Here is a 22,423-nt window from a genome sequence, read left to right on the forward strand (position 1 = left end):
ACTATTGTGTACATAGCACTGTATACTTTCCTTTATGGACATTATTTCAAACACTTGACTCCTTTGCTTTCCTCTCCTGCCACCTTCCTCTTAAAGTCCTCTGTAGATTGTGTCACAAAATGACTGGTCCCCTCATGAATTCTTTTTCAGAACAGTGATAGAAAATGTGAAAAAGATTCTAGTTGAAATAACCCAACTACATAAAGTTGTTCACTATTTGAGAATTCAGATAGTAGTACTACTTTTAGTGGTTTGGTAGAAAGTGCTTCATCAGGATCCCTAGATGTTTAGCCTATAAATAATGGAGGAGCTTTCCAACTAATAGAATATTTTAGGTGAGGTTTGTTATTTTTGTAACCTGGGAGTCCTGGGACCCCTGGAAGAGGGACTTCTGTGGATGACCATTGGAGGAGACATGAACTCGCATAAATTTCTCAAGAATTTTGTTTGTGTTTCCCAGGATTGAGTCTATAGATTTTATTAGATTTATTATATATATGTACTTATACGTATTTATATATTATATATATAAAATTCCTCCAAAGCAATGACTCTTAATTTTTAAAACTCCAAACTTGACTGTGTACATATTTAAAAAAGGAAGAGGCGGCAGTTTTAGAGCAGGCTCAGCAGGTGAGCGCGTCTCAGATTTATAGCCTGAGCACAGATGGGACAATGCTGCCATCTTGTGGTACTCTTTGCTCCCCTAGTTGTACAGATTCTGGTATTGTCTCAATTGGTTTGAAGTTTGGCGTAAGAGTTTTCAATTACTATAGTTTTTTAGGTAAGTCAGGATTTTCTGTATGGTCTGAACTTTTGTTTAAACAGTGAGATGTTTGAAATGTGTGGAACACATGATAAGGTTTGAAACTACATTTTCCCAATTCAGTTTCCCTCCAGGGTAAACATACAGACAAGAGGTGTTCCCTAAGACTCTTCCAGCATTAACATTATGAGACACCTTGTATCCCCTGCCTCTCCAGGAGCGTTGGCTTATGGGCTGTTGTTTTCACTTAATAATGGCACTGGTCCATCTGCCCGGCACAGAGGCAGCGCCCAGGCAGATCCACTCATCTCACATGAGATGTTTCTGGCCTATACCTCACAACCTGGGCCTCCGATGAATTTATTCTGTGTGAAGTTATCCTCTCAGAATAAGGGAGCAGGGAAGAGATTGCTTCTGAATGAGGGCAGATGCTTCTTTCCTGTCTGGATTGAAAGTATAATGGCAAGGAGAGAGGAGGTGAGGTACATGAGTCACCTTGCCCATCTGCAGTCCGCCCTGGAGACTCTTATTCTGTTGACTCACCCCTAGCCAGGAGTGGTGTCATCCTGAGCAGCAGCTTGTGCCACATTACAGGTGAGACCCGTCATTCATGATGCAGACTGGGATCTAAAGCAGGCTGTGTCACACCCATCCGAATCTTTGGGGCTCGTACCATGACCATGAGAATATGTCTCCACACCTCTGGAGAGACCGCAACTGGCCAAGGGCTCAGCTGACCAAGGGCTCAGCTACGATGCTCTGAGATCTGTCTGCATTTGCAGGAAGCAAGCTTCCTACAGGCTGCTCCTAGCTAATGGTCCACTCCTGGGAGAAATGGGACTTCTCCGATGGATGATTTTGGCTCAAGGACCCCCCACTGGCTTCACTGAAGCTCTGCTTGGCAGTTCAGGAAACTTTCTTCTCTCCCTCCCTCCCTTCCTATCATTCCAGCAGATAGTACAGGAAGGAAAAAAAAAGGCTGAGGGAAGAGGGCATGCTGGAAGGGCTCTTTTATGTAAGGCCAAAAGACCCACCACAGAATACATCCCATGAGAGGGCACAGAGGACACACCATTCACCAAGCCATCCACATTTGCTGGTGGGAGGAATACCAACATCTCTAAGGCCAGGGATGATGGATGGAGAGAGACATGGTTATAAACTGAGTTTGTTAACATCCGTGGGGAAAGAGAGGCCAGGAGGTGGCTCTTAACTGCCAGAAGCCAACCGGTAATTACCTTCCCCAAAGGCAAGGTTGGAGGGCAGTCATAATGGGCTTTACCAGTAAGAAGTTAGGAAGACGGTTAATGGTGTCAATTTTGCACCGAGGGGCAAAATAGGCAGACAGTTGTTGGCAAGGCTGCTCCTTAGCATCTATAACGGGTCAGCAAACTTTTAAGGTAAAGGGCTAGATAATAAATTTCAAAAGGGCTGGATAGTAAGTGAAATGGCCTGTTTCTGACTTCTCATAGGGCTGTCATTTCCCATCCTCTGAAGTGCACGCATCTTACTGAGACCTCTGGCATACTAGCCCCCTCTCGCTTGTCCTGTCCAATCAGCTTGATATCAGTGCAATGGACTGGTGTGATATTCTCTTGGCTATCTAAGTTCCAGCTCTCTCAGGCTCTTTATGGGAGGTGGGAGAGTTAACATAACCCTGAGGCAACCTGTAAATGAGTATTGTCTATTTTGCCTGCCCACAGAGCCTCAGCCAGCATTTCTACTGGAGGCTTAATGAATGTCTGACTCACTGGTATGGAGGAGCATATGGCAGAGCATCCACCCAGGGAGCTACTTAAAGTAGAGGTGTGGGAGTGGGCCATGACCCTGGGCCCCTGGCTGTGTCAGGTACTGCACCATCCAGAGCAAGAGCTGGTGAGTGGGAGGGGCTCCTTTGTAGCTGACGGCTGGCTCTCCGTCAGTGTGGAGTCCTTTCAGATACTTCTCCCCACACCTGCCTTAGTACCAGCAGCGAGCCCCATCATTCCCAGTCTCCATTCCTTTGGCACTTTATGTCATGGTTACTTATTACTCCCCTTCATAAAGTGATGTATAGTGTGACAAACTGTGTCTCTCCAAGAAAAATACAAACCTATTGAGGGGAGGAACTGTGTCTTCTCCATCTTCTTGTCCCTATGGCTTAGCATTATGGCTTTCACCCAATAAAATTGTGTTGGGTTCAACAGAATGGTTCAACAAAATGGTGTAAGACCAAAAAAGAGAACAGGCTGCCTCAAAGACTTCAAAATGCAGTAAATTTGTAACTCACATTTGATAAGCACCTAGAGGACTAGTATTCGATGAAAAACTCAGGAGTTGGGGAGAGTATGAGGATCTAAGGAGTAAGTAGCAATTCTACTAGTTCATCTGTTTCTTTTCTATGCATGTTTTGAAAACACAGGAAAAGTCCATCCAGAGGGGAGCTCTGGGAAACTATGAAGTTGCACGGCTGAGGTTCTGGGCACTTAGCATTTTTCTGGGGAGCCTGGTGGTACTTTTGAGGCAGGAGGAACACCGACAAGCATTTATTTGCCCTGGAGGATAGATTGGGGCCTCCCCCACTGTTTGCTTCATCTCTTGGGAATATCACTCCCACTCTCAGGTTGTTTTTATGTCTAAGGGGCACTTTGCAGTGCAGTACATCTGCCTAAACAGTAAATAGTTAGCTTTTCTACATCTCAAATAACTCCCATTTTTGAGAAATTAGATCTAATATTCATACACCAGCTCCAATATTCATACTGTTGTGTTTATCGTAGGACAGGCATATTGAACTTTTTTCTCTTCAGGACCTAGCATAACATTGGATAACAATAATAACTGTAATCTTGTAGTTACTTTAGTAATTACTATTTATTACCTACCATTTACTGAATGCTTATTCTATGCCAGGTATAGTATATATTAGTGCTGTAGAGCAAGGGTGTGGCACAGGCAGGCTCAGATTCTCCATCCAGAGGGGTCTCCTAGGGTGCAGGGAAAATACCGAATCTGGAATCAAGTCTTTCTCAGACACTTAGTTTCGAAGTTAGTTTTGACCAATTCTTTTTGCCTAAATTTTTTCATCTATAAAAGAGATGAAATCTGTCCTTCTACCTTGAGGATATGCTAGAAGAATAAACACTATGATGCTGGCCTTTGGCATAGATTTGGTCACTGGACACGCCCCCTGAGGACCTGAATTCTTACTCCCTTTATATTTGTGTTGCTCTCTAAAGTCATCTGTGAAGGCAGTGGGAGTATTCTGGGGTTGGCCAGACTTTTCCTGCTAAAATATGGTGTTGTGATTTCTGCTTTTTGATTCTGCAAAGCTAGCTTTCCTGATTCCTGTCCACTTTTCCTGCCATCATGACTTCATCATTTTGATGGTACTGTGAACCCCTGAGAGCCTTTATATCCCTTTTCTACGTAAGTTATCCAGAGCGTTTTCTTGCTTGCAAACAAGATTGCTAATGGGATAGAGTCTTTGTAGTGAAGCACCTCCAAATACATTAGTGATTGTGGTCTGAAAAATAACTTGATCTTCTAGTGTGTAACAGATGAAAAAATTCTAGTTACCCTATAGGCTGATAGCGATTTTACTTATTATTTGATATGCAGGATGGTTGTGAGGAAAACAGCACATTTAGGAGGTGTTGGGACTGCCTTTAAAAAATCTGGCATAGCTTTTTCATGAAGGTGGCGCCAAAAGTGAAGAAGGAAACCCCTGTCCCTCCCAAAGCCGAATCCAAAGCAAATGCTTTGAAGGCAAAGAAAGCAGAACTGAAAGGCATCTCCAGTCACCAAAAAGGAAGTCACCCACTTTCCAAAGGCCCCAGACACTGTTGCTCGGAAGGCAGCCCAAATATCCTTGGAAGAGCACCCCCAGGAGAAATAAGCTCGACCACTCGGCCATCATCAAGTTCTCCCTGACTACTTACTCAGCCATGAAGAAGATAGAAGACAACATACACTTGTGTTCATTGTGGATGTCAAGGCCAACACGCACCAGATCAGACAGGCTGGGAAGAAGCTCTGTGACATTGACAAGGCCACGGTCGACACCCTGATCAGGCCTGATAGAGAGAAGAAGACGTGTTTGACGGGTTCCTGACTAGGATGCTTTGGATGTTGCCAACAAAATTGGGATTATCTAAATAGTCCAGCGGGCTAATTTTTTTTTAACTTATTGGGGTGACATTTGTTAGCAAAATTACATAGATTTCAGGTGTACAATTCTGTATCACATCATCTATAAATCCCATTGTGTGTTCACCACCCAGAGTCAGTTCTCCTTCCATCACCATATATTTGATCCCTGTTACCCTCATCTCCCACTCCCCACCCCCCTTACCATCTCATAACCATTAAACTATTGTCTGTGTGAGTTTTTGTTTCTCATTTGTTTGTCTTGTTCTTTTGTTGTTTTTGGTTTATATACCACATGTCAGTGAAATCATGTGGTTCTCTGCTTTTTCTGTCTGACTTATTTCACTTAGCATTATACTCTCAAGATCCATCCATGTTGTCACAATGTTCCTATATCATCTTTTCTTACTGCCGAATAGTATTCCATTGTGTATATATACCACAACTTCTTTATCCATTCATCTATCAAAGGACATTTTGGTTGTTTCCACGTCTTGGCCACCATAAATAAAGCTGCAACGAACATGGGAGCACACGTGTCTTTATTTATAAATGTTTTCAGATTTTTTGGGTAGATACCTAGGAGAGGGATTGCTGAGTCATATGGTAATTCTATTCGTAATTTTTTTCAGGAACCTCCACATTGTCTTCCATAACGGCTGCACCACTCTGCATTCCCACCAACAGTGTATGAGGGTTCCTTTTTCTCCATAGCCTCTCCAACACTTGTTACTATTTGTCTTGTTGATGATAGCCATTCTGACTGGGGTGAGGTGATATCTCATTGTGGTTTTTATTTGCATTTCTCTGATGATAAGTGATGTTGAGCATTTTTTCATATGTTTATTTGCCATTTGTATGTCCCCTTTGGAGAAATGTCTCTTCAGGTCCTCTGCCCATTTTTCAATTGGGTTGTTTGTTTTTTTGTTGTTGAGTTTCATGAGTTCCTTGTATATTTTGGATATTAGCCCCTTATCGGAGGCACTGTTTGCAAAAATCTTCTCCCATTCAGTTGGTTGCTTCTTTATTTTATCGATGGTTTCTTTTGCTGTGCAGAAGCTTTTAAGTTTCATATAGTCCCATTTGTTTATTTTAGCTTTTACTTCCATTGCCTTTGGAGTCAAATTCATAAAATGCTCTTTGAACCCAAGGTCCATAAGTTTAGTACCTATGTTTTCTTCTATGCAGTTTATTGTGTCAGGTCTTATGCTTAAGTCTTTGATCCATTTTGAATTAATTTTGGTACACGGTGACAGATAGCAGTCCAGTTTCATTCTTTTGTACGTGGCTATCCAATTCTCCCAGCACCATTTATTGAAGAGGCTGTCTTTCCTCCATTGTATGTTTTTAGCTTCTTTGTCAAAAATTATCTGTCCATATTTATATGGTTTTATTTCTGGGTTCTCAATTCTATTCCATTGGTTTATGTGTCTATTTTTCTGCCAGTACCATGCTGTTTTGATTAGTGTAGCCCTGTAGTACAAGCTAAAGTCAGGGAGGGTGATACCTCCAGTATTGTTCTTTTTTCTTAAGATTGCTTTGGCTATTCGGGGTCTTTTGATGATCTGATGATTTTTTGTTCTATTTCTTTAAAAAATGCCATTGGGATTTTGATGGGGATTGCATTAAATCTGTATATTGCTTTGGGTAATATGGCCATTTTAACTATGTTGATTCTTCCAATCCATGAGCACGGAATGTCTTTCCATTTCTTTGTGTCTTCTTCAATTTCTTTCAAAAATGTCTTATAGTTTTCAGAATATAGGTCCTTCACATCCTTGATTAAGTTTATTCCTAGGTATTTTATTCTTTTTGCTGCAATTGCAAAAGGAATTGTTTTTTGGATTTCTTTTTCTGAGATTTCATTGTTAGTATATAGGAATGCAATGGTCTTTTGTACGTTGATCTTGTAGGCGGGCTAATTCTAAGTATAAAAAATTTTCACTGTGAAAAAAAATAATTTGGCATAATACACAATCATCATGCCGTTTGCCTACCCATCTCAGGTTCTGAGACTGCCTGGTGGTCTGGCAGGCTGAACACTGTGTGTGCTGCTTGGTGCCTTTAGTAGGGGCATAGTAGGAACTCAACCCACAAGTCTCACTGCAGCTCCTCAGAAGCTGGTGTCACCTCGGCTGGGCTGCTCTCTGAGCTAGGGAGAGTTTGCTGTGGCCAGGGGTGAACTGCTTCTCTACCTACTCACTCACCCAGGGAAGAATTTGCGACAGGGGAGGGATGGGGGAGGGGGCTTGCTGATTGGGCAAAACAGAGGGTACTATTGAAAGTTGCATGCCTGCAGGAACAGCCTCTTTACCTTGTGGTTTCACCTGCCCTCTGTTCTTCAGAAGGTCCCTTTCTCTGTTTCATGCCCTATTCCCACCCATTTCTGTTGCCAGCTCAGAGTCTGCATGTCTTCTTCCCAGAGCCCTGCTGATTTGCTTTTCCTTCCCTAGGATGGTGAATTGGGGTGTGTTTCTTAATGCCAGGCCCTCCTATCACTTTCTTTCCCCACCTGTTATTTAATGATGTGTCTCCTAGTAATCCCATCTCCCCAGGTGCACACTTGCACTACTTTGCAAGCCCCACATGGGTGGGTAGGTTTTGTCAACAGTATATGTATGACCAGGCAGCAGGCACAGGGGTTGCTTGACACGTAGCAGGTGGGCACTCGGAATATCCATCAGATAGATGAAAGAGCAACTGCGTGAGTGAGTAAACTCTCAGCCCCCTTCCTGGCTGTCTGATGTTACAGTCCCCACTTTTCACAGGAGAAGGAAGGGTCTTAGGTGAGATAATAGAATGAATACATGTCGACATCCCCAGTATGTGAGATATGCTCAGGACACGTTTCTTAACTGAATCTGATTCCACACCCGCCAACCTCAAACCATCCAGCAAACAGCACATCTCCTGTGATTCTTTCTTGCATGCAGCCTTCTCTTCTAAACCAGGGCTGCTTCACTGGGATGGGGAGGGTAATGGGACTGGGATGTGGGGTGGGGCATTTTTGTTTGTCAGGATGACTGGAACATAATCTATTGGCCTTTAGATGGTGGGAGCCAGGAATGCCAACATCCTGTGCTGTGCCATGCAATAATTAACTGTCATGATTCCTGCATGATTCCTGGTTTCCCCATCTCTTGCCCCAAGTCAAGTATGAAAAAATTTTTTTGGTAAAATTAATTGGATCTTAGCTCAGATAATTACAAATATGCAATATTGCATGGCTTTAATACACTGAAATTTCCAGGAATGCATCTGTTGGAAAATCGGATTATTTTGTTCAGAGCTTCTTTACCAGAGTTGTTCCCCATTTCAGAAAATCATGTCACAGAAGCAATGCTGCAGGTGGAACTGAGTTGCCAACAAAAGTCTACAGTCTGCATTTGTAGCTACTATGTTCATAGTGACTTTATCGTAAATGCAGGCAGTCCCTCTGATTGAAGATAGAAAACGTTGCTTGTAACAAAAAAATTTTTAAATCATGCAAAAATCACCAAAACAAAATCGATGTACAAGAAATGTAAATATACTTTCAAGGGTTGTTTTGGGGGAAAGTTTGTGACACGTGAGGCTTAAAATAAGGCTTAAAATTGCAGTAAGACTTTTGGGACAGCCTGTATTTATTATTGAAAGGGGCTGTTGGATCTGATACTGTGGAGAACCATTTACTTACACTCACCTAGAAAGAGCAGCCAGTTGAACAATGTCGTCATGAAAGTAGGACGTGTGGAGGGCAGTGGCTGAAAGCCAACAGACCCTGGCCTTACCCCTGCGCTTACCAAAGCGAGTCACTGGGCTTCTCGGAGTCTTGGCTGTCTTATCTGTGAAATAAATACGGGAACAGCAATCTCCCTGGGCAGTCGTGGAAACCAGGTGAGAAGCACGGGACGGCTCTGGAGGACCCCATACAAACTCTTAATCGTAGCGCTTCTATCCACAGGTCTGCCTCCACCTCTGCCCCTCCCCTCCCCCCCAGTTCCTCATTGCTGTTGCTACCCCGCTGGGCGAAGGGGACAGCGACAGTTGGCCTCCTAGCCGTCCGCTGTCGCGCCCCAGGGCGCCCGGCCGATCTCCGGGGTGTGCTGGAGGGCGAGTCTGAGCAGTGGGCAGCGCTCGGGGCCGGCTGGACCCGCGTGTCCGCTCCGCCCTCTGTGTGCTCATAAAGCCCGGGTGTAACCTGTACTTGGCTTTGGTGCCCGGGCAGCGACGCCGGGCGGGGCAGCGGCGGGACCTTTCCGGACCTTTCTCGGGGTGAGCCGCGCTCTCCCCGCCTCCAAGCTGCGCCGCGGGCCGGGCGGGGCGGGCGGGGCCCCAGCGGAGGCCGGCAGCCCGGGCTGGGAGCGGCAGGTTCTGCTGGGCTCGCAGCTGTGGCGGGACGCTCCGCTCGCGCTGGGTAAGAGGCGTCGGGAGGCCGAGCCCGGCCCTGGGCTAGGGGGCGCAGGACCGGTCGGGTGCAGCGAGGACCCCTGAGGTCGGTGGTTGGCGTAAGTCCGCTCCCGCAGCTGGCACTCCCTTGCCCCGGCTTCCATCCCGCTCCACACTTTCCTGCCCCAATCCCGCTCCGCAGCTCTTTGCTGCTCTCGTCGGGAACCTGGAACTTGGGATTCGAGCTTCCTTCTCCGGGTGCCGGGCCTCCGGGAGAGACGTCCAGCTGCGAGGGGCGGTTAAAAACCGCAGGATCCGGTTTGGTGGTGGGAATTTCTGGCGCCTGTCGCTTGTTGACTGTGCCACTCAGCACGGTCCCGGGCGTGGTGGGGGGCTCGGCCTCCGGGCCCGGAGGGTGACGTCAGTCTGTGCCCACCGCGGGGACACGTGTAGCCGCCGCCAGTGCGCGTGGTTCAGAGTCAGCCTCGAGTCAGCCGCGGCTGCGATCGGCACAGAAGAGCATTTAGGGCACGTACTGAACGGGGAGCGGCGGAGAGGGGAGAAAGAAAGGGTCCTCTGCTGGACTTGTGGCGCCTTTTCTTTCCTTTTTAGGTCTTTTCAAAAATCCCGACCTACCTTCTTGCTCAAAGACACAGTGAGCCGAACTTTTGGATTTGTCTGGGCGGCTGTAACGTAGGGTTCTGACCCATTTTTGTGCCTTGTACCCCGTTGGCAGTTCTGGGAAGACTGAGGACCCCTTCTCAGTACAATACTTTTAAAGATATAAAATAAAAGGCACCGTATTATAAATTCCAGTTCCAAGACACTTGTCAAATATTAAAAGAATTTATGGTATAGTAATAAGCAATATATCTGCCTTTAAAAATAATGCATTAAATAGCCAGAGCTAGCAGTGGATCTAATAGCTACCATAATTCTGAAGTAGTAACAGCATAAACAATATCTCAACGTATAGGCAACACCTGTAACATAAGAAAATGTCTGTGATTTCCTTGGTGACAAAGTAATAGATACTGCTAAATACTGCTGTGGTTTGTGGTCTGTATAAACAATGAAGAAAGTGTTAAGTTTCAGTTAGAAGTTAATGAAAATAAAGATGTGAAAAACTGTTTTTCCATCTCCGTTCATGGGCCCCAGGTTAAGATCCCCTCAGAGTGGAAAGGGCACTGCCTAGGAAGTCAGGTGACATGGCTTCCTGTCTTGACACTTCCATTGACCAGCAGTGCGAGCTTAGCTTTTGAACTTTTTTATGTGTTGGCTTCCTCACTGTACAGCGGAGATAATTATGCTTTACCATGTATTTCAAGTGCCCCAGCACTGCCTTGCACAGAGGGATGAGATAAGTACCATTCATTAGAACTTGTTTGTCTCCCTTACTGGACTGCAAGCTTATGGCCATCATCATTGTAGCTCCAATTCTGGTGCATGGAATATACTCAATAAATGTTTTTTTGAATGAATAAGTGGATTGGACTGGGTTGCTTGTGGTTACATCTAAAAAAACAAAATTCATCAGAGACAGCTGGTGCTTTGAGAAATAACTCTGTTTAAAATTTGGGATTTTTTTTTTAATTGGCTGACCAAATATATAAACGCATTTGGAGCTGGAGTGCTTGAAATGTTGATCATGGCCCGTGGCTCTGTGTGTCAGGGTCTGTGTGGCTGGTGTTCTGCCAGAGAAAATGAAAGTGAGGATTCCTTTGCTGAACAGTTTCTCCATCTTGCCTGTGTCCAGGCTTATTCACCTGTTAGGTTGTAACATAGGAAGTGTCATATAGGGAGGGAATGGAGACAGACCCATATTGAAGCATGTCTGGGCATAGAAGCACATTTCTCTTTTCTTTTTAGCTTTCCCTGTCCTACCACCCACTGTGATAGAACTCCTGTTTGATCCTGAAGATTTGGTACGTAGGAGTGGTTGGGGTAAATTGCTAGAAGCTGCCCAGGCTAGGACTGAAGTCAATTTGTGGTTTTTTAATTCCCAGCCTTTAAAAGTCTGTGTAATTCAACAACTGTGGATGGTAATAAGAAGAAGGAAAGTATGTTCAGCCAGCCGTCTCTGTGATCCCCCAAAGTGCTGCACTGAGGCAGGAAGATAGGGAGAGAACTTTGTAAAGAACATGAAAGTTAGAACAAACTGGGGCTATCTATGCCTCTAAGTTTGGGAAGGGCAAATACTAGTGTTAAGAACTAAATTTTGTTCCCTCAAAATTCATATCTTGAAGCCCTAACCCTCAGTACCTTAGAATGTGACTGTTTGGAGTTAGGGTCTTTTAAAAGGTAATTAAGGGTGAATGAGCTCATAATGGTGGAGCTGTAATCCAATTTGACTGGTGTCTTTCTAAGAAGAGGAAGAGACACCAGGAGGAGGCCTGGTCATATAAACACTTGTCATTCTTTACTGCAATAATTTCCAGTTCTGATCAGTCTGAGATGTTAGTAGAACAATTTGAGTGCCTGCTTGTGAACCTCCACTTCCCTTTCCCCCTCATTTAGAGGATGACAGAGGTTTAGAAAAGGAAGGGACCTTTGAAGTCATGTGGTGCAATTCTTCATCCTTTGATGAAGAAAGCATGCCCCAGAATGGTTAAGGACGAGCCCTACCTGGCACTCCCTGGGATGTGGACCTGGGTCTTCTGACTCCTAACACCCTCAGACAAAGCTTCGGCAGGACTAGGTACTGTGTCACTTAGTTAGACTAAGGGAAGACAGGACCTTAGGGAACCTGGCACACCTGTTACCTTGCCTATCCTTCATTCTGTTCCTAACCACTAAAGGATTGAGTTTGGCATCTCTTCAATTATTGTCGAACAGATGTATAACTTGTAATTAAAGATTCTTTTCTCATTGCATTAAGATCTCAGGGAACAACATGCCTGACTAATTGGCCAGTCCTTGTTTATGATGAAACCCCATCTACCCTTCAGAGTCCTTTTGTATGTGAGACTCTGAGTGGGAATCCCAGCTCTCCTGAGGCTGGTAAGTAATTTCATTGTGATCATTGAACAGATTCAGGAGACAAGGCCTAGGCTGATCCCTGCTGTGTGACTGGGAACAAATTAATTCCACATCAGGCCTCCCTCTCCAGTGTGTTGTGTTCTATACTTTGGGGATTGGCACACAAAAGCATATGCAGACACAGAAAGGACACTTTCAAAATACTTGACTCCAGGCCAACTGTGAATGCTGGAGTTGAAAGGGAGCTGAATTGTGATGCTTTATATGCTAGGACAGAAGTGGTCAAGATCCCACTCGTTAAAACAAGCAGAAAAACAAGGCAATTCCACATGTATATAATTCAGTCAAAACCTTTAACTTTTAGTTGAAATAATTCAATTGACTGACATTATTTCCTTTTCTGGAGCCACAATACGATCGTTTACATTCTGTAAATATAATTCTTTTTTTTTTTGCTCAGCAAATGTATGGCTTAGTGAAATTGTCAGACCCTCTCTACTGTAAGGCTTCCTGATTGTAAAATGAGTTTAGGCTAGGGACAATGGCAGGAAATTTCTCAGCAGCAAAGGGAGCCATGGTTTCATTGTAAAGTCCTCATTAGTAACTCTTAAATCGGTAACTCTTTAAACAAAATTCCTGCAATCTGCCCCAGAGAGTTAGGGAACTGAAGAACCCCAGTGTGGCTGTAAACCCTGAATCGTTGAGGTGCTGTATACGATTGTGTTTCTGTTTCCTGGATGATTTGCTGCTGGTCCACTACCAAAGCATTGCTTCACAGCTTAATATTTAAACAAATATTTAATAATATTTAAACAGGTTCAGAGGTAGAGTTCCAACTGGGCCCTGCAGGACTAAATGAAGATTGTTCCATTTTCTTTATTTGTTAACGATACAGTAATCCAATTTCTGAACACACCTGCAATGATAGCACTGCCATTACTCAAGAGGAGGTGTGCCAAGAGGAAGGGTGCAGCCTGCGCAACCCCTCCATAGCACACCTCTTGTTCTATTCTCAGTTCCTTCTCTCTCACCCTGCTTTGGACCTTTACTGCACTTTGAGTAATCCAGTACTGTTACACCCTCTCTTCGTTATATCCACTGGAACAAGGTCACAGTTCACGGTCTTCCTTCTTTATCCCCTATAGCTACTTTGCCATAGAGATTCCTTCAACATGTGTTGTGCATTTATGCCTCCACCTCTGTTCTCATTGTTTCTTCTAAGCCCTCGCTGGTGCCCGAATTTCTGAAACAGCCACTTAGTGGGTCTTCATATTCCTAATCATTCCTGTTACACAATAGACAGACGCTTTCTTCTTATTCATCACAGGCTCTGTAGTGCCTAGCACAAGGCCCAACACATAGTACACACTCAAAAATGCTGAACACTTAACTGAATTGCTCCAATTCATCCTCTCAACTTTCCCCTGGGGGAGGGGGTCTTCAAAGACATCAGTTTTGTTAAGAACTTCTAAGGACTCTCATTGCCATTAGCAGGGATCATGAGCTCAAATGCAGGCCAAGCAGGTGACATAAATGAGTGGTATAGGCAGAGTGGGGTTGTGGGGAACCGGAACGTCCTGCAGGATCTAGATTGGCAGGTGACTGCTTGGTTCCAGCCAAGTGTTCACATGTTCTGAGAAGGTGGGCCCAGTGTTGTCAGAGAGGCCAACAATCTGGACTTTTTTTTGATGAGATACCCAAAGTTTTCATGTTGGCACTAATTCAAAATTTAAGAAAATAGCGTGAGCCAAACAAAACACAGCTCTGGTCTGCATTTGTCCTGCAGCTGGCTACTTTGTGATCGCTAGATAGGATTCTGATCCTTTAGGATTAAGATCCCACACCAAAACTTTGCTTACACATGCCTATCCAATCTTATTTCACACTCTTCCAGGTGGACATCTGCTGCCCTACTCCTTGACCACAGTCACGCGATGCTCATTCTAGGTGATTCCACTTCCCAACCCTTAAACAACTCAAATGTCCCAAACTATTCTAGATAGGCCCTTGCCTTGACTGCTGTTTCTGCCCATGGAATTCCTCTCTCTTCAGCTGCCTGGATGACTTTTTTATTTCTCCCAGGGCCCTTCCTATCTCTCATCCAATCATTCTCTTTCTCCTACCTCGTGTCTTATCTGAATCTTTATTTGTATTTCTAATGCTAGCACCTAATCAGACCCGTATCACCACTGCACCATCTGGACCACTGCACTCGTCTCCTAACTGACTTCCAGAACTGGTTTTTTTTTCTCCTCCAATTTAATTTGCTCCCTGACACTAGATTCATTGTCTCAAAGCCACCCCCTTTGTTCTAGATCTTCTTAAAACTTTGATTTTTTTCAATTCCCTAGCATGGCACTTTATAATTGGGCTATAATATTTTTTTTTTCTTGTCTACTCTTCTCAACATCAGTCAAATCTGGTTGAACTTCCATTGCCCAAACATACTCTGGGCCTTCCCACTTTAGTCAGGATCTCTGGGAAACAGTTGACACACTGGAACATGTTATTAGGAAAGGTTTAATGAAATAACTACTTACAAAGGGCAGGGTTAAGGGGAACCAATAAGAGTGGTGAAGCAATTGTATTGCTTTGGAGCTTGGAGAGGCAAGTAGAGGGAGTGATTACCAGAACCCTGAGAAAGAGATATAGCTGAGGAGAGGGCCACCCCACAGGAGCCAAGGCCTTTGGGATACAGCCTACAGCTGAGGTTCAGCAGGGGCGGTTTGAGGAATAAATATCCTAATCTTACTCTTTTTCCATTCTCCAATATACTGGTTCTTCCCCATTGGTTGACCCCAACTGGAAGCCAGAGGACCAGCGGATGCTCACCTTATAGATTAGCTCTCAGGGTTCACAGCAGGGCAGAGAAGGCTGGAGAGAGATCTGGAGGGCAGTCGCCATCCCTTTGATTCATTTATTTCGGCTATTCTCTCCTCTTGGTGTACCTCCCATAGCATTTCCGCTTTCAAAATGCCACCGGTCCTTTACCTCCTGCTCTGTCTGTTTCACCAAGCTTTCATCGATTATTCCTTCTCTCATCAAAACACCTAAGGTGTTGAGCTGATATTAATTACATTGTGCTTTGCTTCTGCTAGTTCAATTTAAGATGAAATATAAACCCAGATTTTTTGAAGCCACTCCCAACTCTCCTTCCACTAATCCAGAGATGATGTAGGTGTTGAAAAATAAAGCTACTTCATTTTTTGCAACTGTTCCTGAAGAGGTGGCCAGAGAGATCTACATGGCAGAGGTTTTCTGCCTGGTATGCCAACTCTCTGGACCACCCCAGGGGATGACAAGAAGGGCCCAAATACTCCGCGCATGTCAGTGGGGCTAGAGGGGACCAGAGTCTAGAACCAGAGGCTGAAACCACCAAGAGATTTCAGTCTCTGGGAAAATAGACGCAACAAAATGCCAACAAATAACAGTGACCACGAGAAATTTCCTAGAAGGGCAAGATAGGTAATAGGACTTGTAGAATCACCCTGCACTGGAGGGACTAGAAAAGCTGTGACTTGGGCTGGACTTTGGGCCATGGCTAAGACAGGAAACAAGAAAGGGCATTTCAGGAGGGATGAGGGACTCACATGTACTCCATTCCACTTGGATGTAAGCTCTGTTAGCACAGGGATGTGACATGTTCACTGTTTTTCCCCCCAGCACCTGGCACAGTGAAGGATCTCAATAACCGCTGTAGCCCGTTTGAGCTGCTATAAAAAATACAACAGATTGGGTAGCTTATAAACAGTAGAAATTTATTTCTTACAGTTCTGGAGGCTGGGAAGTCCAAGGTGAAGGTGCCAGCATGGTTGGGCGAGGACCCTCTTCCCAGTTCATAGTTGATGCCTTTCCCCTGTATCCTCACACACTAGAAGGGGCACAGGATCTCTCTGGGGTCTCTTTTATAAGGACACTAATCCCATTCATGAGGGCTCCACCCTTATGACCTAATCACCTCCCAAAGGCCCCACTTACTAATACCATCACCTTTGGGGGTTAGGATTTCAACATATGAATATCTGGGAGACACAATCATTCAGATCATTGAATGAATTAATAAACTGGTAAGAACAGATACTACACTTGATCTTAGCCAAAAGGCCGAGAAGCGATGAATGAATTAATAGATAGATGGATTTATTCACTACCTTTACATGTCAGATGTATACACATGAATGAAGGTGCAACTTAATTCATTAAAAAAACTATATTGAGTATGGAGGAAAACACAGAGCATTAGATACAGTTCAAGCTGGAAAGAGAGAGTGGTGCACACGTCTAACTATCCTTACCATTCTAATATTTAAATTATACCTTTTAACGTTAAAAACAAAAACTTTCCCCTGAAATTTGGCGCACCTTATTCTTGGCCTACATTATCAGTAGCTGGCAAACTCTGCTGTTCTTCCCTTAGCACCTAAAGCTAATAGACTGGGAATTTGTCCATTAGCACAGGTCCTTGTATGTAGTAGATACTCGGTGAATACTTGTGGAAACATTCTTAGACACAGCAGAATTGTGACCACACAGATTGCATGTCATTCTGTTCTTTCCGTAAATATGTACTTAAACATTTAGCATTGCAAAATGTAATTTAATTTGCATTTGTATAGGAAATATATAAATAAAAATATAGCTTCTGTTTGGTGTCCTGATTTCTGGTTCTGCAAATTTAGCCACTGTATGATTGAGTCCAGTTCAGTATAAGTATAAATCTTAATTTGCACATATATTTGTATGCTGTAGAAGATTCCTTCTTTAAACACCTTTCTGAGCACTTCTGGCTGATGATATTTCCCCTTCATCTAGGTTAAAGGGTAAAAGAGATGAAAACTTTCCTTGGTGGAGAAGCTATCTAAAGTTTCAATACAGCAGGTGATAGAGTGTGACAAAAGAAAGGAGGGCCGGATGCTATATTCTTCCAGAGTAATTATTGCATTAAAAATTCATACTGTAACTATGTTATTTAGTTGCAAGAATTTGGCCCACTCACCCATAATTATAACATTCTACAGTAATATGTAATTAAATTACTTTTAAAATGTCACTGGAAATTTTAGTGGATATGTAAAAAGGAGCAAAGCAAAAATTTGTTAAACATATAAAATCTTCCATCTGAACAGTCAGTGAATGCATTTTAATGTAGGTGAATTAAAATGTACCTGGGTTTTGTTTTAATCAGGTATGGGGAGGTAAACACCCTGGGGATGAATGCCAGGAAGGAAGATGGTTTTACTGAAGTTCCCTAGGAACAGGAGGCATAGTACCACGTAGGGCCACCTGGGAAGCCACCAGGTTGGTTGGGAGGCAGAATATTTGAGGAGAAAATTTGTGAGGTATGGGGAACAGGCTCAGCACGTTTGGGATTGGCTATTTTGAATAACTTTAGTGGGCTCTGCGGTAAGGGCTGCCCTAGTTGTCTGATATCTGACCTGAGATGGTTAGGGCGGAGGAATAACGCCTTCCGGAATGTAAAAGCCAGATGGAGGAGGTGATTCAAGTATGGGCTCTGGGGTGGGTTGGTTTACTTAAGAAAGATGTGCTCCCAGATTAGTGGTTTACCGTCTTCAAGGAGTCAGCTATCCCTGGTGTAGTCTTTTAGGACTAACGAAGCCCCAAAATGTCAATCATACAACGTAGAAAATTAAAAACATGGTTACTACGGTGGGACTCACAGTATCTCCAGTAAATTTTCATGAAGTGTCTCATCCAGTGCCACTGATAAGTGCCATGAATATAACTGCATATGTTACTCGCATGTACTTCAGATTAAGATGAGATCATGTTAAGGAACCATAGTATTTATGGGGCAATATTTGGCATTTTCTTGGCACCCAAAGTGGTACTAATTCGGTCACAGTAAGTTTCTTTCCTGATTTGGACCTGTCCTTCTATAGCTTAAGTCAGAGGGTCTGACTGTCAATTTTCTGTGTCAACTTGACTGGGTCATGGTGTGTTCAGACATTTGGTCAAACAGTATTCTGGGCATGTCTATGAGAGTTTTCTGGAAGAAGCTGTAGCCTGAATTAAGCAGATTGCCCTTCCCAATGTGGGTAGCCTCATCCAATCAGTTGAAGGTCTGAATAGAACAAAAAGACTGATCCTCCCACAAATAAGGGAGAATTCTTCCTGCCTGACTGCCTTGAGCTGGGACATTGGTTTTCTCCTGCCTTTGTACTTGAACTGAAATATCACTTCTTCCTGGGACTTGAGCCTGATGATTTTTGGACTGAAACCACACCACACCACTGAGTTTCCAGCTTGCTGACTGCTGGTCTTGAGACTTGTCAGCCTCCATAACTGTGTGAGTCCATTCCCAGAAGTGTCTTCCATGTAACAGGGAAAGTGATGATGTTTGATTTCTTCCCTCCCTTTCTTCCATCTGCGCCAGTTGAATCCTGGTTTTGTCCTTTATTGGCTGTGTGGCCTTAGGGATGTAACCAGTCTCCGCAGGCTCATTTTTCTTGTTGTAAAATGGGGATGATATGTCTTCCTCAAGTGTCTAGCATGGAGTCTGACACCTAGGAATCTGGCATAGGGCCGTGATGAGCCAGTTTTACAATAGGAATCAGGCTCTAGCTTCAGATTGTTCAAAGTAGTCATGCTATGCTGTGAAGGGGTGCAAGGCAGATTAGCAAAGTTCGGGACTGGTGGAAGGAGGGACTGGCTAGTTCAGTTAGTCCTGGAGGGGTGGGCTGTAGGTACCAGAGGTGGATTTGTGCAGAAGCAAATGAAGTTTGCTTCAGGGCCCCTGTGGATGCAGGGAGTTCGACTTGTTCCAGGAGAGGAGGGGTAGCTAGGTTGTAACCGGGAAACATTCCTGTGCTTTTATTTCCGATAAATTGCCTAAAAGAGATCTCAGAAGAAAGAGTCTTGAATATCCAAAAATTCAGACATTTATTGTGATGTATTTTCTCATTCAAAATTAATATTAACTGTTGTATCTAATTTTGTATTTATAATTTCAAATCCCTAAATTGTATAGGGTTCAATGCCCATAAAACCTGAATCTGCCCCTGCCTAGAGGCACCCCATTCTTGGGGTAGCAGGTGTCTTTTGTCCTGCTGTGCCCAGCCCAGCAAAAAGGCCGTCCCAAGATCAGGAGCTGGGAGAAGGTCAGACTGGGAATCTCTCCACCTTGGAAGTGCTAGCTCCTGATAATGCTTGCATCGCTGCTCCAAATGGCATTCAGAAAAAGTTGCTATTCACAGAAAGGAACCATCGTTGGCCGTGCTGCTGACTCGTTGTGTGACCTTTGGAGGAGCACTTTGCCTCTCTGAGCCTTAGTTTCCCCATTTGTAAAGTGGTATCGCTACCTCCAGTGTGGGCTCTGGTGTGGGCCCCCTGAATTGTAAAGCTCTATGCACACGGGAGGGAAGTCGGATTGTAATTGTGTTGCTATTACTTGTATTTCTATTTTCTTGCTATTATTTGAAATATGTCCAGACCTTAACATTTCAGTGACTAAAGAGCAAAGCCAGTGTCTACTCTGACTCACTGTTTTGATTTTTGTTTTTTGCTATTTCATTCATTTAAACTTTTTATTGTGGAAACTTTCCAGTATATACAAAAATAGACTACCAAAAGGAATGCCCATCTATATCTATTAGTTGGCTTCGAATTATTATCAACTCATGGCCAATTTTGTGTCTTCTACACTCTAACCTATTTCTACCTCCTGTATTTTCAAGCAAATTCCAAATCATTTCAACTGTTAGAATTCCAGCATGTATTTATAAAAGATAAGCGCTCTTAAAAATTATATCAATGTAATTATTGTACCTCTCCACCACCACAAAAAAAGTCCAGATTTTCTTTTCAATTTACTTAGTAAGCTAAAGTGTAATACTATATGCTTCCTCCCACCCCATCCCATGGGCCTTAATCAAGCTACTTTAAATGGAAATAAAATTCAGCTGGTAGGCATTTTCTCTGAATTTTCTCTGGGGTCTAACACTATGAGATCTCAATTGAGGAGTCAGTTTGAGTTAAACTCTGCTGCTTAAATTAGTGATGTGACCTTAGGCAAGTTCTCTAACCTTACACTAAACCTTAATTTTCTAATCTGTAAAATGAAGATACTAACATCCCCTTATTAGCTATTATTATTATGACAGTTTCTCCCTAGTTTTTCCTACAAATCCTGTCTTCTGGAGGTAATTTGCTTGAGAGCTGTAATGGATGCTATAACCTTAGGGATGATTTAATTAAATTGCCTGGAAAGCCCAAGAGGGAGGAACCAGAGGAGGAGGAGGCTTCCGGGAGCCTCATCACCTGGGCACAAGGTGAAAGCTGGACCATGTCGTGTAGACAAGGCTCACTCGTGTCTCAGAGACTGAGACCCACAGGGCTACAGACCAGAAAGACATACCAGCACAGAGTCAGCTTGGCCCAGAGGAGCCGGTGGCCCAGAGGCTGGGCTGGGGGGGAGGAATGGGGTGGGTGGGGAAAGCTGGAGACTGTTCATTGTCTGTTTTCCTCTTTGATTTTGGAAGTTTTCTACAAAGGTTGTGTGTGAAAGGTTGGCCTATGGTTATTGAAATCCAGAGCAAAGGGGGCCCAGCGTGGTGTAGGACTGAAATAAAACAATTGTGAACTATATAAAGACTCATTGTTTCCTCAAAAGCAAAAATAGCTGAAAGATTGACTGCGGGTGTTGCTGGCTGATGGATCTTTCATTAAGAATGCTCTGAATAATCCTTGCTTAGACGCCAGCTTTATTTGAAGTAAGCCAGATGTCCTAGTTGACACCTAGGTGAGTAGCAGGTAACGTGGTGTAAGATTAGGGAGCTTTTGACCCCGGGGGATCTGTGCTGTTTGTCCAGGGCAGACTGTGGGAAGGTGGGGAGTCCCAAAAGACTTGTCTAGACCAGGGCCTGGAGCCGGTGGCCAGTGATGTAAGTAGAAGATGCCCAGCAGGCTGTCTTTTCAGTCACCAGGGATTTTACTTCTCCAGTTAGACTACAGATAAAGCAACATGTTAATTTTGATCCTTTGAAGGGGGTACTCAATTGATTTAGGAGTAATCGATGTTTTTTTTTTTATCTAACTTAAAAGTATAACATTTAATTATAAATTGTATTGCATGTGCCACTTGTTAAATGAAAGTTATGTTTTCCTTATTTATTGATTTAAAATGTATGTATATTTCCCCTTGTAAGAATGTAAAGTGGCTACATTCTTCTGTATCATTGGTAGTTAATTATTATTTCTTAACCTAAGAAGTAGATATGTTTCAAGCTACCTTCCAGGGAGACTAAGTCATATTAAATGTATGCTCCTTAGTTATTTTGTTGACAGCGGTTTTCTGTTTCTTTTCCGCTGACTTCAGAGTCAAGTTTGACTCTTTCTTAGCTTTTTTTTTTTTTGATTTGTGGTCAAGATTGTGTGACTGTTGCTTCCTTCAGTTATTTATTGTTGTTGTTGTTATTATTTTTGGTTGTTGCTATAGACCTGGTTTAGGTCAATATCAGAAGTGCCTGTTGGTTCCTGAGTGATGTTTTCTGACACTACTTCTAACACCAAATGTATGATTTTTTCCATATCAACCAGTTCTCCAATTTGGTGTCCAAAAATTCAATTCAATTCTGATGTTAACTCCCAGAATTATCTGAGACACTCCCAGTTAAGGGCTCCGTTCCACAAGACTGCTCCCACTACAGATACCAGCTGCACATGGGGTCCCAGGCTACCTATGCTTCTGCCTGGCTGACTATAAAATTGGGGTTTCCCAGGAACCCCCCTCAAGTTTGATAAGTTGCTAGACTATCACACAGAACTCAGGAAAACAGTTATGAACCAGTTTATTATAAAGGATGCAACTTAGGGATGGTCAAATGGAAGAAATGCCCAGGTCAGGGCATGGAGGTGGGTGGCGCAGCGTTTTCGTGTCCCCTCCGGGTGTTTGATGCCACCCTCTCAGCACATCCATGTATTCATCAACCTGGAAGCTCTCAGGATCTGGGTGTGCAAGGATTTTCATAGCATTCGATCTCCAGCCAGCCTCTCGTTCCACAGGCTGGGAGTGGGGCTGAAAGTTTGAAGCCTCTAATCACGCCTTTGGTGGTTCTGGTGATCAGCCTTCATCCTGAAGCTACCTAGGGACCCCACCTCAAGTCATCGCCTTAGCACAAATTCAGTTATGGTCAAAAGGGGCTCATTATTAGTATTATTTGTCAT

The 22,423-nt window shown here is 43.7% G+C and overlaps 1 protein-coding gene across 4 annotated transcripts in view; it reads left to right on the forward strand.

The window, feature by feature from the left end:
• The first annotated feature begins 8,888 nt into the window (after positions 1 to 8,888).
• SQOR (sulfide quinone oxidoreductase) overlaps positions 8,889 to 22,423 on the forward strand; it is a 41,373-nt gene continuing 27,838 nt past the window's right edge. Inside the window, exon 1 of one of the 4 annotated variants that reach the window (XM_081049682.1) lies at positions 8,889 to 9,148. The gene's annotated coding sequence lies outside the window, so the exon portion shown is untranslated. Of the gene's footprint in view, positions 9,382 to 22,423 lie in introns of all 4 variants that reach the window. The other 3 variants (XM_081049681.1, XM_081049683.1, XM_081049684.1) reach the window with 3 other exon arrangements.

Source organism: Rhinolophus hipposideros (genome assembly GCF_964194185.1).
Source record: "Rhinolophus hipposideros genome assembly, chromosome: 5".
Lineage (NCBI taxonomy): Eukaryota > Metazoa > Chordata > Mammalia > Chiroptera > Rhinolophidae > Rhinolophus > Rhinolophus hipposideros.